The following is a 15,261-nucleotide window of genomic DNA, read 5'->3' as shown; positions in this document are numbered from 1 at the left end:
AGATGGGAGTGAGACACCTGGGCTGACAAGGCCAGGCTTACGCTCAGGATAAATATTTGGAGCTTATTTCTACAGGATGAATCAATGCCATAAAGCTATATATTCCACAATGTATATTTTACAACAGTGACTTTGGCAGTGGGAAGATTCTATCAAATGTGTGTATGAGTCATATGGAACTGAATAACACTCCAGACATCACAGTGGCATAGATCAGTGGAGATTTATTTCTCATCCTTACACTTGCATTTTGACCAAGTGTGGCTGACTTGGGTTGGGATTAGCTGGAGGAATTGGTCCAAGGTTAGGAATAACATTAAAGTCACGAGAGTTGAGACTGGAAATGTTCCATGTACTATGCTAATCCCTAGCAGTGTGTGACTAGGATTTAAAATACAGTTTCCCTATGTTGCATTAACAATGTTTTCAGGACTCACAAGCCATATGTGGCCATTGGTTACCATGTTGAACAGCATGGAGCCAACAGCCTGTGAGCATCATGCCCAAGTTTTACTGTGACTACCGTGATACATGTCTTACCCACAACTCTCCATCTGTGAGGAAGACACACTGCAGTGGTCAGAAACACAAAGAGAATGTGAAAGACTATTACCAGAAATGGATGGAAGAGCAGGCCCAGAGCCTGATTGACAAAACAGTGGCTACATTTCAACAAGAAAAGATACCTCAGGCTCCATTCTCTGCTCCTCTGCCTGCAGGGGCCATGATCCCACCTCCCCCCAAGTCTCCCAGGTCTTCTTCTGTCTGGCATGATGCCTGCACCCCACATGGGAGGTCTTCCCATGATACCAATGATGGGCCCCCATCCTCCTGGGATGATGCCTTTACGACCAGCTCCTGGGATGAGACCACCCATGCGAGGCCACATGCCCATGATACCCAGGCCTCCAATGATGAGACCTCCTGCCTGCCCTACGATGGTGCCCACACAGCCTGGAATGAGCCAGCCAAACAGATAAAAGCAGAAGCACTCTTTATTGTTTTGTATTTCTTGTTCTGTTTTACCAGGAGATCTTGGTGCTGAGCCTGAGTTTACTAGATGCATGGCAAGGAATGTCCCTTCCTAATAAAGAGAATATTTTTTAGAGAGAGAAGTGCTACAAAAAATGTGAAATGTGAAAATAAAATGGTCAGCTGTTTTAGTTTTTTTTTTAAAAAAAGAGAACAGCATGGGGTCACAAAAAGTTCTTTCGGACAGTGCTGACTTAGTGAGTAAGCCATGAGCAGTGTCTCATTTTCAAGTTCTACAAACCTATTTTAATTACCAGTCTCTTCTGAAATAAGTGACCACATACTTAGTGATTTAAAAAAATATATAAATTTTCTCCTTTCTGATTCTTAGACAGGACTAAAATTAGCGTGGTCACACACACACACACACACACACACACACACACACACACACACACTGGTTTCTCTCTGGAAGCTTCAAAGTAGACTCAATTTTCCTATCTTTCTAGCAGCTGGAGACAGTTTATTGTCACACACCAGGTGCTAAGTCTGGCTTTTTCTGTGAGAGCTCTTACGATTATGTTAGATTTATTCAGATAATCCAAGATAACACTTCCATCTCAAGATCCTTAGCTCAGTCACATATGCAAGCTCCCTTTTTCCATATTAAGTCATAATCTACATATAGGTTCCAGAGAGAATGATGTGGGCATCTTCAGGAGGCAGGGCTATTACTCGGCAGACCACAGTGCTTAATGATGAATGCATAGCACTATTACAAACAAAACCTACACAATCTTATGGCACAAGGTTGAGATGTGCTATGCAAATTTCAAAAAATCAGATGTCAGAAGGGTACAGCATGCAAGGTGTAACATGATAAAAAAACATCTAACTGTATTAGAAAATTATGAAATGACCTCCATAAAGCAGCTGGAAGGAAAGGGCTCTCTTCTAGATGCCTTGGAAACAAATAGGGAAGCAGGAAACTTAGAAAACCTTAGACCTGTTCAAGGGGTAGGGTAGGAAATATACAAGATAAACTGGTGATACTTCCTAAGAGTAAGGTGTTCTCAAAAATATATATAAACAACAATTCTCAGTGACCATAATCTATCAAAGAGACACAAGAGTCAACTGAAGCTTCCAGTGGCCAAATCTGAAACAATTTGAGCCACCAAAGGAACCAGCAGTGACTTAAAGCTAAATGTATAAAACAAACATTCCTGAGTCCACAGTAATATAGATAGGTGTCTAAATAATTAAGATAACGGGAGAAGAGACAATTATTTGTGTTAAAAAATAAACTTAAATAATTTACGTAGATACTCTAACCTCAAGGAAAATGAGCATACCTCCACACTCAGAGCTAGGTCATGGGGGTTTCCTTTCATGGTGGGGGGAGGGAGATAAAGGGAAGAAAGACTAACAGAGTGCAGAGACTCAACAAACGCTCCCTCGGTCAGGTGATGAGGGTTCACATCAATAACAGAAGGTAAATGTGATGGAATGTACCATGGTGTAGGAGGAACTTAGCCAAGCAAGCCCAGCCAAACCAACCCAGAATCTGCAGGCATGGCTAGAGACTGCTGACACTGGATCAGGTGATGAAGTGAGCCAATGAGAAAAAGTGCCACATCTGGCTATGTGAGAATCAATGAGATGCTGGGGTGGGGAATTATAAAGGTTTGCCTACTTCCTGCAATAAAGAAGTCTGCTTTTGCCACTTGCCTGACTCTTGGAGTCTGTGTCATTGGTGCCTTCTTACCCCTGCTCCAAAGGGTCTTGGTTGGGGTCATAAGCAACATTCTTGATAAGATGTAAAGTCGCCATCACTTACCTCTCTGTTCATTCATCCCAAGAACACATCACCTTCATCCAGTCATGAGGATGAGAAAACAGATACATAACCATAGAGTAAGAATTCTACAAAATGTTCCATCAAAACTCAGAATCGTCAAGAGGATCAAAAGCAAGAGAAACTTGAGAAACTGTCATAGCCAAGAGAAGGAAGGAGCAGTGTGTGGTAAGTGTGCTGTGGTGGTCTGGGTAAGATCCTTTGATGAAAGGAAGGAAGGAAGAAAGAAAGAAAGAAAGAAAGAAAGAAAGAAAGAAAGAAAGAAAGAAAGAAAGAAAGAGGAAGGAAGGAAGAAAGAAGGAAGAAAAGAAAGAGGGAGGGAGCAAATAAAGGAAGGGATGAAGAATGCAAACAAAAGACTTTTGGTTAAAACTTTAATAAAATATAGACTTTATAAATAATGTATAAGCACTGGCTTGTCTTCGTGGTAAGGAGCCCACACTAATATTAAACATTAATACTAGGAGAGACTGGGTATAGAACACATGAAAACTCAATTATATCTTTCTACTTTTCATTTGAATTTAAATAATTATAAAATTAAAGGCTTATTTTGAAAAATAGGGGGAGCACTGTCTACAACAGCCTCTGGGCAGACAGTACTAGTGGATTTCCTGGATTCTTAAGAAACCAACGTGGTCTGTCAGGGAGACCTGAAATGGTAATAACCCAGAGTAGGTTCCACTCAAATAGCCAGAAGATCACAAAACTCTGGGTTTCCCCAAACTCCCCATTTTGGTAAAACTGTTACCCACATCTCTGCCAAGAATCATTATGAAGTCTATAGAACTCATCTTGGTCATTCACAAGATGACTTAGTCTGTTGTCTTTGATTACAAAAGGGCAGCACAGGCTGTGTAATGTAAACAATGGGAGCGTATTTTGCTCATGGTTCTGAAAGCTAAGAAGTTCAACAACATAGTGCTGGCATCCAACAAAGGTATTTATGCTGCATCATAATTTAGCAGAAGGGTGGACAAGCACTTTCAGGAGAAATGGAATAAGAGACAGCATGCTCTTAAACACATTTTCATAACCACTACCCAATTGTATACTAATAGCAATAATCCCCTTGTAAGGACAGAGTCTCCCTGACCCCATCACCTCTCACAGGTCTTACCTGTTAATTAATAAATTATACTTTTTAATTATATATATATAATATATATATAATATATAATATATATATAATATATATTATATATATATTATATATACCATATATGTGATATATACCATATATATAAAATAATATATATAATTATATATACCATATATATTATATATACATGATAGATATATATATATATGGTATCCTGCATTTATGTCTGTGCGCCATGTATCCGTGGAGACCAGAAGAGAGCATCCAATCCCTGGAATTGACATTACAGATGGTTGTGAGCTGCTGTGTGGGTGCTGGAAACTGATCCAGGTCCTCTGGAACGAGTATCCAATGCTCTTAACTGCCAAGCCATCTCTCCAGTCCCAATATAGCACTAGGTTTTAATATGAACTCTGGAGAGAGTCAAACTATCAAATGCCAGGTTAAAGTCAGCTCAACTCATTTGAAAGTCTGTGATTTTATGAACTTAGCAGCTTGGCCTCAACAGATACTGTCCAAAGAAGACAGTGAATTGAATTTTTAAAAAAAAAAGTTTAGAGTAAATAAGCTGAGATTCCATCCAATTCTAAAAATACTTCACTATAATTTTGACTTGTATCACTCTTCTCAAATAATATTCCACTTTTTGCTAATAAAACAGGTCTAGGCTGCTTTTGAAAAACACTACAAGAACCCTGGAAATTGAGTTTGGTCAAATTCCTTTGGCTTTCCCGTTCAGCTCCCCAGCAGAAATCCAGGTCAGTCAATCAGAATGCAATTTGTAGAAAGCCTGCATTTGCACATGAACATCAGCCAACGTGGTGAGAGAGAAAAGAAATACGAGGCACAGTGGTGGGACTCTGCTTTTACAGAATGGAACAGCCAGATACTTGGCTAAGATGGAGCTCTTAGAAGTAAACACGTGAAATTGAGCAGTTTCCTGGTTTCTGTCAACCTAAGATTAGGAGGCAGAAGTTAAATACAGGCATTTTCCCTTCCACAAAGGGAATGTGGTGTTGAAAACGCTGATTGTAAAACCTTCACTGTGCACTGTGATTTGTGAAAATGCCCTTGCACCTACAGCAGGATCTTCTGCATGTGTTATATTGTGCTAATAATCTCCAACTTAAGCAATCCACAAGTCGCTGTCCCCGTCCCTCACAAACAAACCATTTATGTTTTAGGAAGAAGTGTGGAGGAATGGTAGAATGGTGGTTGGTTCAGGGTTGGCTTCGGTTAGTGTTTTGGTTGGGTGGTTGGTTGGTTGGTTGGTTGGTAAGTAGGTAACTGAGTTGTTTAGTGTGTGCTTTGTCTTTGTTTGATTGTGTTTTGCTTTTAGATGTGTTTAAGGATCTTCTCTAATCAAATTGCAAGCCCCTTGAAGGATGGTCCCGTGAATATTAAGCACCCTGTGCCCAGTCTAAGCACAGACTCTGACTCACTAAGAGATCATAAATGTCCATAAGTTTTGTCTACACTGGAAGAGAGTCTATTGAGTGGTTTACACAACCCAAAAACTGCTAGGCTAGTCAGATGCCTGCTCCTTGGGTTTATGTGACAACAGCATTGGGAAGTCTTTCACTCACAGGCTTCTCTACAAGCCAGAACCAAGAGCCCAAGACAGCATTCCTATTCTGAAGGCTCATGGTTTTAGACTGGTCCAGACGCACTCATTCTATTCGGTGAAGGTCTGGTGTGTTGTATCAGGGAGCCATTTAACACAGAAATAGAGGGAGAGACCAGAACCATATCAGTGTTATATGACATGGGAAATGACAATCTTAAACTGTCCTCTTTAGAAGGGGAAGAAATATGACATGTATCTGTGTATAAATAGACGCAAAGTCATTGCATAAATTTATAAAGATAGGATGCAAACAGACAAAACATGGACTTTTTTTTTTTTTTTACGTTTTTTCTTCTATCACTTCAAAGGGCAGCCTTGAACCTTCCACCTACATTTTAGTATCCAGCTTGTCAAAAGAAATGTATCTACATTTGTGCAAATTTTCTGTTCAGGCTCAAAGATTGCTGAAGATACAGGCAACATCACAGAACAGTCAAAACAGCCCTTTGATTGCCAGGACTTAAAGGAAGACATTTTTTATCTTTAGTGTAAATGTCTGCAACAGATGCTCCTTGTCATAAATTCTAGAGTGACTCCGCTATTATACATCACAGCAGGGTACAAGGACATGAAGAACATTCCACGATGTGACTTTCCCTAGAGTTGAGCTCTTCTGAGTGCACAAACCAAGTTGTAGGGCTTGGAGTGTGTTACAGCTGTGCATTTTGACTCAGAATCCAGTTAACTTCTACTCATTAATTATTACTGGAAAGGGGTCAGAGTAAAGGCCTCACCAACAGGAATTGGCGGCACAGATTTCACTGATATTGCTTCATGTGCTGGGGATCCCTACTCCACCCAGCTCAGTTCTCTTCTTTTGGCTTCTCCTTCCTAGGCGACAGGCATCTCATATTATCTTGCTGATAATGCTTTCTTTATTGCCAGATATAAAGGATTCTTGATATGAGCCAGGACAACTGGTTCATATGACACATATTTATATTGGTAAGTAATAACCAAATGTGTATAAAGTACATATGTGTCACACTGTTTAGGTGGGTAGAAAAACAAGAGCCTACCTTCTAGAGACTTCAACATCCAGTAGCACTGGGTGGGTATGCAACTAGATAACAAGACAGCAGCTCTCACATAGGAAGCATCCTCTTGAGACTGCCCATTTTGTAACCGGCAACAATACCGTTAAGTATGATCCCTTCTTGTTTGAGCTTCTCCCCCTGGCTGCCATTATTTGCTATTGATTATGTAAAACACCCTACAGAGGATCTCATTTTTGAAAGAGAAAAAAAGGAGACTGGAGAAATCTTCTACAACAGTTTGGTTCCCTGCTTTAGAGGATGAAGCAGTCATAGATGTTTACAGTAGTGATCATGAGCCCTCCAAGAGAGTATACACCTCCTCCATGTTCTATTTGTTCTATCTTCGTATTTTTACAAAGCCTTCTTTCCTGCTTTCTCACAGTGTTGCCCTTGACATTAAGAGGTATATATGACCCCGATTTTAAAATGGGCCGTGGATCTTGGCAGAGATTCGTTTAAAGAAGAAATATAAATGGCTAATTAATACTTCAAACAAGAATCAAACATCCTTAGCTATCAGAGGAACAGAGATTAAAACTAACATTCCTTCAACCTAATCAAAATGATTATCATTAGAACACAAATGACAATAAATTTTGATGTCATTATAAGATGAAGGGCTACCTTCTACACTATTGGTTGGAGTGAAAGCTAGTGTGGCCACTTTGGAAATTAGTCTGGTGGTTTCTCAAAAGACTAGAAATGGGGATGGTGAGATGGCTCAGCACATAAGGGCCCTGCTGCCAAGCCTGGCAACCTGAGTGGTAAGAGACCCATGTGGTAAGAGAAAAGAAACAGTTCTCACAGGTTTCCCTCCAACCTCCACTTATACATATACATACAGATAAATAGATGTAAGAAAAATGTTGTAAAACCTAGATATAGAATAGGTCAAATATCATGTGACCTAGCTATATCCTGGATATATGTCTAAGGGACTCTGCATCCTACAACAGAGATACTTGCATAGCCATGTTCATTACTGCTTTATTGGCAATGACTAGAAAATTGAATCAGTATAAATGCTCATCAACTGATGAATGGATATTAAAATGTAGTATATATACTACAATACAATATACAATGAAATTTCATTCAGCTATAAAGAAAAACCAAGTTATAAAATTTTTTGCATAAATGGATAGAACTGGAAAAAATATACTGAGTAAAGTAAGTCAGGTCCTGGAAGACAAATACTACATATTCTTCTTACATGCAGATCCTATAAAATATTTAGTTTCATGTGGTTTAACTAGAGTAACTGATAGAAACCAAGAAAATGGATAGGAGCCATTGGACTTTAAATTAAAGAAGATAGTAGAGGATAGGCAAATCCTCTACTTGGATCCAAAATGTTTACGCAGAGAGGAAAGTTGTGGAGAGGAGACAAGGGAGACAGGAGATAATTAATCAAAATGAAGGGTATATAAAAGAACAAAAATACAGAAGTAAGAGACCCTGTAGTGATGAATAACATTGTTCCCAGAAGCTACAAGTAACTACACAAAAACCTCAGGGCTAGCTAAGATAAATACCTCAAGGGAGACTCCAGAACCCTCCAGAACAATACAGGCTCTTTCCTCTTGGTTGCTTACCAGGATAAGAGGCCATTGCTGAAGACATCTGTGGTGGTTTGAATAAGTATGGCCCCCATAGTCTCATGTGTTTAACTGCTTGGTCATAGGGAGTGGCACTATTAGGAGGCATGGCCTTGTTGGAGTGGATGCAGTTTGTTGGAGGAATTATGCCACTGGAGATGGGCTTTGGGTGACTCAAGCTCCACCTAGTATGATAGCCAATCTCCTTCTGGTTGCCTTCAGATCAAGATGTAGTATTCTTGTCTCCAACAGCACCATGTCTGCCTACATGCTGCCATCCTCCCAGCCATGATGATAATGGACTAAACCAACCTCTGAAACTGTAACCCAGCCTCAATTAAATGTTTGTCTTTAAAAGAGTTTCCTTGGTCACAGTGTCTTTTCATAGCAATAAAATCCTAAAACAACACCATACACCTTGATTGCAAGATATAAAGAAATCAAGCTGGAACTGATCTGGAAACTTCCTTAATGCTGGCTTGTCATCTATAATGCCAAAGATGCTGTGCAGGGCTGCCGTGGGAGAAAAGGTATCAAAGGTCTTATCTAGGTGTGAACCCTATGAACTAAATACTAACCTAAGACATGCCCATTTATGCAAAAGTGACCTGACTACTTCAGGGGTAACCAACTGCTCTCCAATTGGATTAGAGGGTTGCTGAACAAGAGAGAATTTGTATCTAGTATTGTAAACCCAGAAAACACACTACTAAGAAAGGTATAGACCCTGGGCAGTGGGGTGGAGACTTTCTAATATTGATTAGCAAAGATAATAAAGCATAAAACTGCCTTATAAGCATGCATTCATGTCCATAGACAAATGCTACTCTCAACCTTAATCAGAGAAGCTTAAGCTTCTATTTGCAGTAAATGGTAGTAAATAGAAAGACTCATGACCACACAATGTACTAAGACATGCCATGTAAGATATCTATACCTCCTCCTCCTCTAGGGTTTAGGGAGCATTAGCAAAAGAGAAAACAGAATGTAAGAATCGAAATACAGGGAGAAGAGTTGTAGAATGCAATCTTCTGGGCCTGGCACAACCATTGAAATCATGAACTTACAGCAGTTAAGCTTATAAAAGACTTGATTGGCAGCGGTTAGTCATGTATGGCAGGGTGGGGGCAACTTATGGGGCCCTACCCCTTATTGTTTAACTAGTGGCTACAGATACATTCTGGAAGACAAAGCATCAGTGTCTTCAGTTACATACCCAATGGTCAGTCTACCATGCTCCAATGGGTAGTTCCAAAGTCATGGCCATAGAGATGCTCCCAATTAAATGCAGCAGGTCATGAAACAAAACAAAAATGGAAAAAATATTGACAACAGATTTGTCTAGAAGAGGGTAATTGATAGATGTGAGAAATGGGTAGAGATAATGAGGTATTAAAGTACTCATAATGCAATACATATATATTGTATATATTATATATATTATATATATTATATATTATATATTATATATTATATATTATATATTATATATTATATATATTATATATATTATATATATTATATATATTATATATATTATATATTATATATACATATATTATATATACATATATATTATATATAAATATATATACAATACATATATATTATATAGATATATATAATATATATGATTATATACATATATATAATATATATGATTTTATATATGTATATATAATATATATCTATATATATTATATATATGTATATATATAATAGTCGTTAAACAATTTTAAATAATAATAAAAATTTTAAATAATAATAAAAATATATGGTCCAGAATAACACCCCACTGTGAATGTTCCTATTCTTTGTATGTCAAAGAATCTATACCACTTAACCATGGGCCAAGTAACGTGCAGCCTGCAGTCCATGGAATGTTATCTTGAGACTTGTGACAAAATATATATACCAAATCCAATGAGGTTGACTGGGTTTCCAGACCCCTGCAAGTGACCCAGCCACCTAGTTCAAGCAGGGTGAAATGTTATTAGGGCACAGCATATAAATTGCACTCATTTCAGTGTAAAGACAATGGTCAATGAGGCATTCTCTTACTCTTAATGTTTGAAGGACCAGTATCAATCTAAACTCACAGATCTGGAGTCAGAGAATGATCACTTGTCTTTAAAGAGTACTTTCTGAGTGGTATCTCCACCACTTCCCATTTAGGTAAAAAGCCACCTTTCCGACCCCACACATTCTGGGTACTTCCTGTATGCATGATTTTGTAAGTAAGGTAGAAACTGGTAGATTGGACAGTGTTAGTAAGATATTAGCAGGTATCTAATAAAGGACCCTAGTGTGCTTCTGTTGAAGATAACACGATTGGTGGTCTATTGATGTCATAGGCAACCTTTCAGACAGCTCAAGCTGCTCTATGTCCATGATGTCTCCCATTCTGAATCATGGTCTCTCTAAACATTTCCTCAACACATTTCCCTCTTCCCACTCTTGCTTGTTACAGCCCATTCACCACATGACAGTCTATGTAAAGCACTTACTTCCTGACTAAAGCCTTTCATGGGCTTTGAATCAAATTCAAATGCCAAACCTTGATGATGTTGTTTTATAAAGGGAATTCAAGCTAAGCAGAGGCAGCACACATCTTTAATCCCAGCACCCAGGAGGCAGAGGCAGGTGGGTCTCGGCAAATTTGAGGCCAGCCTCATCTACAGAGCACATTCTAGGACAGTCAGGACTACATGGAGGAACCTTGTCTCAAAAAAAGGTGGGGGAGGGAGCCAGCCAGGCTCCACTATGATGAATAAATATGTGGTGGAGATGTAAGAAAGAGAAGTGGAGCAGTATGCGCACTGTGCAGAAGCAGAACTAGGAAGAGGACAGTGGGGACAGGTGGGAGAGAGGGTTGAAGTCATTGTTGCCCACTTGCCCAATGGGATCGGCAAGGTGGTATGCAGCAGCTTGCAGCTTATGCAGATGCAGACTCAGCCCCCAAACATGTCACCTGGCCACAAGATGTCCCTGGTTCTGGGCAACCATAGATCCTTGAGACAAGGAATGTTTTACTTTCTGCATCAGACCTCCTCAAAGGATCACTGAGGTCCATGATGCCACCAGAGGCCATGTTGGTATATTTGGTCCATCCTGCTGCTACCAGGCCATGATGAAGCCTGAGATCGATATTAATGTATTCAGTCTATGCCACTTACTGAGGCCTTGGTGATGTCCCTAGGCTTTGCTGCCTCAGGAAGCCATGTTGACTTGAGTCACCTGTGCTGCCATCTGAGGCCACAGTGATGTCTCAGTCTTGATGCTTCTGCTGAGAGCCACGTCTTGGTCCACGGTCCTACTATAGCAGGGTTTCTCTGTTGATGTCTGTGGCCCCTGTTCCTACCAAGGGCCATGCAGATGCCCATGGTCTGTGCTGCAGCCTTAACTCATGTTGATGTAGCACTGTTATATGAGGCCATGTAGATGTCCAAGGTCCAGGCCACCTTTGAGGGCCTTGCTTGGGTCAGTGGTCTACTTCAGCTGGAAGCCATGTTCATCAATTGTACTGTTGCCAGAAACCATGTTGAAGCCCATGAACCATGCTCCTGATGACTGTGAAGAACTGTGAGCATACTTTTGCTATGATGTCAATGACTGTGGATGCACCGTTGAGATGGAGGGACATAGAAGGCTTCTGGAACAACCCCTACCCATACTTCAACCTCCCCCCACACAAATGATTTCAAAAAAGTTGTTCTTACAATATATTTTATCATGAGTTTTCCTTCCCAACTCCTCCCAGATCCTTCCAACCTCCTTACCCATCTAACTGTATATTCTCTCTGTCTCTGTCAAAAAGAAAAGAAAGACCAAAAACAAGAAACAAATAAACAAAAAAACCCCTACTAGTCCATGAAAAAATACCACTGAGTTCATTTTGTTTGGCCAAATCCTCTCGGTAATAGAGTGTGGTTGATACACCCAGTAATATTCCATTGGAGCAAACTGATTTGTTAACAGATATCAACTAAAGATACATCCTCCATTGGGGTAGAGGTCAATGTCCAGCTCCTTGGGCTTAAACCTGTGAAGGCCCTGTGCATGCTGGTACAGTCTCTGTGGGTTCATATGTGTATCAGTTTTCTTGTGCCTGGGAAACACTGTTTCCTTAGAGCCATCCAAGCCTGGCTCTTAAAATCATTCTACTCCCCTTCTGCATAGATCTCTTAGCCTTGAGGGGAAGGGTTTGCATTAATCAGGGTTTTGAATAGTAAAAAGTTATAGAATGAATTTCTCTTTCTTCATATATGGAAAGAGGAGTTATTAGAATAATTTACAGGCTGTGGTTCAGCTAATCAAATAATGGCTGGCTATGAATGCAAAGTCCGAGAATCTAGAAGTTGGTCAGTCCACTCGGCTGGAAGTCTCAGATGATCATCAGTGGATACTGGAATCCTGAAGAAGTAGTCTCTAGTGCCAGTGAAGAAATGGACTTGCTAGCATGGTCAGAGCATTGAGGCAAAGAGCAAAACTTTCTTCTCCCATGCCCTTATATAGGCTGCCAGAAGGGTATTGCCCAGATTAAAAGTTTGTATTCCAATCTCAAGAACTAGATTGAAAACATGTGCCTTCCTACCTCAAGGTCCAGATCAAAGGCATGTGTCTTCCTACCTCAAAAGTCCAGACTAGAAGTAACTCCATCAACCTCAGACCAAACAAAAAAAAATCTCTCACAGGTATGCCCTCCATTTCTAAGTTATAGCTCGTTCCTGATATAGACAAGTTAACAACCAAGAGCAGCCATCACAGGGTTTGATCAGAACATCCCATTTTGAACTAAGTGCTCTAAAGTCTCATACTCTACATTGTTCATAAGTGCTCTGTGCTAATCACCATCTATTACAAGAAGAACTTCCCTGATGAATGCTATGGGAAGCAATCTGTGATATGCCATTAGGAGTCATTTTATTGTTATGTTCCTTTAGCAGAATAATATTAGGTTTACTCCTAAGCTCATGACCTACCTAGTCTCAGGTTCCTGGCCACTTTAGCAGGTTAAGGTATGGTTTTGATTTCGTGTAGTAGGCCTTAAATCCAAGTGGTTGGTGACTCTGGTAACATTTGTGCCATCATTGCACCAGGATGTTTTATAGGCAAGTCACTATTGTGGGTCACAGTGTTTGTAACTGGCTGATATTGATTAAATGTCTCCTCCAGTCGTATGAAGGGTACCTCCAAGTACCATGAATACTTTGTAGGGGTGAAGCCCTTGTTAACCACTAGTCTGACTACTCTGACTAGACTTAATGAGATAAGTAAGTGCTGTCTTGAGCAATAGGCAAAGGGCCCTGTCTTACCTGGTCCTGTCTTCCTGCCTTTCTACGTGCCTCATTCTTGCCTTGTTCACACTAATCTAGCCACTGTGGCCTCCATGCTAGGCCTGTTCTCATCTCAAGAAGGTTGTTGTCCTTGCTACTGAGTATTTTTTTTTCAAGGTAATTATAGAGCTGGACTCAGAATTCCTTAGCTTTTATCTCCTCGAAAATGACTCTACCAAATCACTCCTCAATATCCTTTGCTACATAGTTTCTTTCTACCTACCTTCTAATATTCATCAGGACCCGTATTCACTCACGTGTGCATATACTCATCTTTGGTTTAGCTGGTTTTGTTTTGCCCTGTGTTGTTTATAACTAGTTCTCCCTCTCAGAACCTTGGGACAGGGCCCTCACTTACCTTTTCCAGTGCTGAGCCACCATAGCCACGTTGGTGTTAGAAACAAGCTAGGTGCTTAATAGGTTCTGAGTAAGTCAACCAATCTTCAGAAAACACACCATTTAAGCAGGTATCTTAGATTTTTGTATGAAAAGGAGTAAACTGAGCAGTAATTTAGGGTAAGGCTTAGTGGATAGTTATTAATAGTTTATCAGGAATCTGGATAGATAGCTCAGTGATTAAGAACATTCACTGGCTATTCTTCCAGAGGTCCCAGGTTTGATTCCCAGCACCCACAAAGAAGATAACAGCTATCTGTAACTCTATTTTCCAGAGCATCCAACACCTTCTTCTGGCCTCTGTGGGCACCAAGCACACACATGGCACACAAAAACACATGCAGGTAAAACACTCATTCAAAAAAGTTTCAAAAACTTTTAAATTTTAAATTAAAAAAAAAATGTTTTAGCAAACAATGTCAGATCTGATAGAAAAAAAGAAAATTAAAAATCAAAAGTACCAATCCCTGACACTACTAATGATACTCTGTTATGCTTGCAGACAGGAGTCTAAAATGGCTGTCCTCAAAGGCCCCACCCAGCAGCTGACTCAGACAGAGGCACACACAGCCAAACAGTGGATGGACCTTGGGGACTCTAATGGAAGAATAGGAGGAAGGGTTGCAGCCCTTAAGGGGATAGAAACTTTACAGGAGGAACAACAGAGTCAACTAACCTGGACCCTTGGGGCTCTCAGAGACTGAACCACCAACCAAAGAATATATACCAGCAGGACCTAGCCTGCCTCCCTGCACATATGTAACAGATGTACAGCTTGGTCTTTATGTGGGACCTGAACAACTGGAACAGAGGGAGGAGGTAGCCTAAAAGCTGTTACCTGTTCATGGGATATGTCCTTCTAGCTGGGCTGCCTTGACTAGCCTCAATGGGAGAGGAAGCACCTACCCTCACAGAGACTTGAAATGCCAGGGTAAGAGAATACCTAGGGGGTCCCCACCTGCTCAGAGAAGAAAGGGACGAGAATGGGGGAAGGATTGTGGGAGGGAGTGACTGGGAGGAGGGCAGTGAGCAGGATGTAAAATGAATAAGATAAATAAATAAATAAATAAATAAATAAATAAATAAATAAATAAAATCTAAAGTAAAAACTTATCTCATTTTTTTTGTTCCTCTGTAGATACACTCTTTTTACTTAAAGAGAAAAATCCATATTTACTTCAGTATTTGACGCTAAGGTGATGAGCCAGACCCAGAGGACATACCACCAGGTTAGTGTACTACATGCATTTCGCAGTCTCAGAACCTGCTTAAGCAGTAGTTCTCAAGACTTAGAATCATTAGGCTATTCCTGGAGAAGCAATCCTGTACAGGGAG

At 40.1% G+C, this 15,261-nt stretch overlaps 1 pseudogene; it reads left to right on the top strand.

The window, feature by feature from the left end:
- The first annotated feature begins 499 nt into the window (after nt 1-499).
- On the top strand, nt 500-980 carry LOC117702377 (U1 small nuclear ribonucleoprotein C pseudogene; annotated as a pseudogene).
- Nucleotides 981-15,261: the final 14,281 nt, after the last annotated feature.

The sequence above is a fragment of the Arvicanthis niloticus genome, chromosome 2, assembly GCF_011762505.2.
Source record: "Arvicanthis niloticus isolate mArvNil1 chromosome 2, mArvNil1.pat.X, whole genome shotgun sequence".
Taxonomy (NCBI): Eukaryota; Metazoa; Chordata; class Mammalia; order Rodentia; family Muridae; genus Arvicanthis; species Arvicanthis niloticus.
Note: the sequence above shows the minus strand (reverse complement) of the source record. Positions and strands in the feature narration are given on the sequence as shown.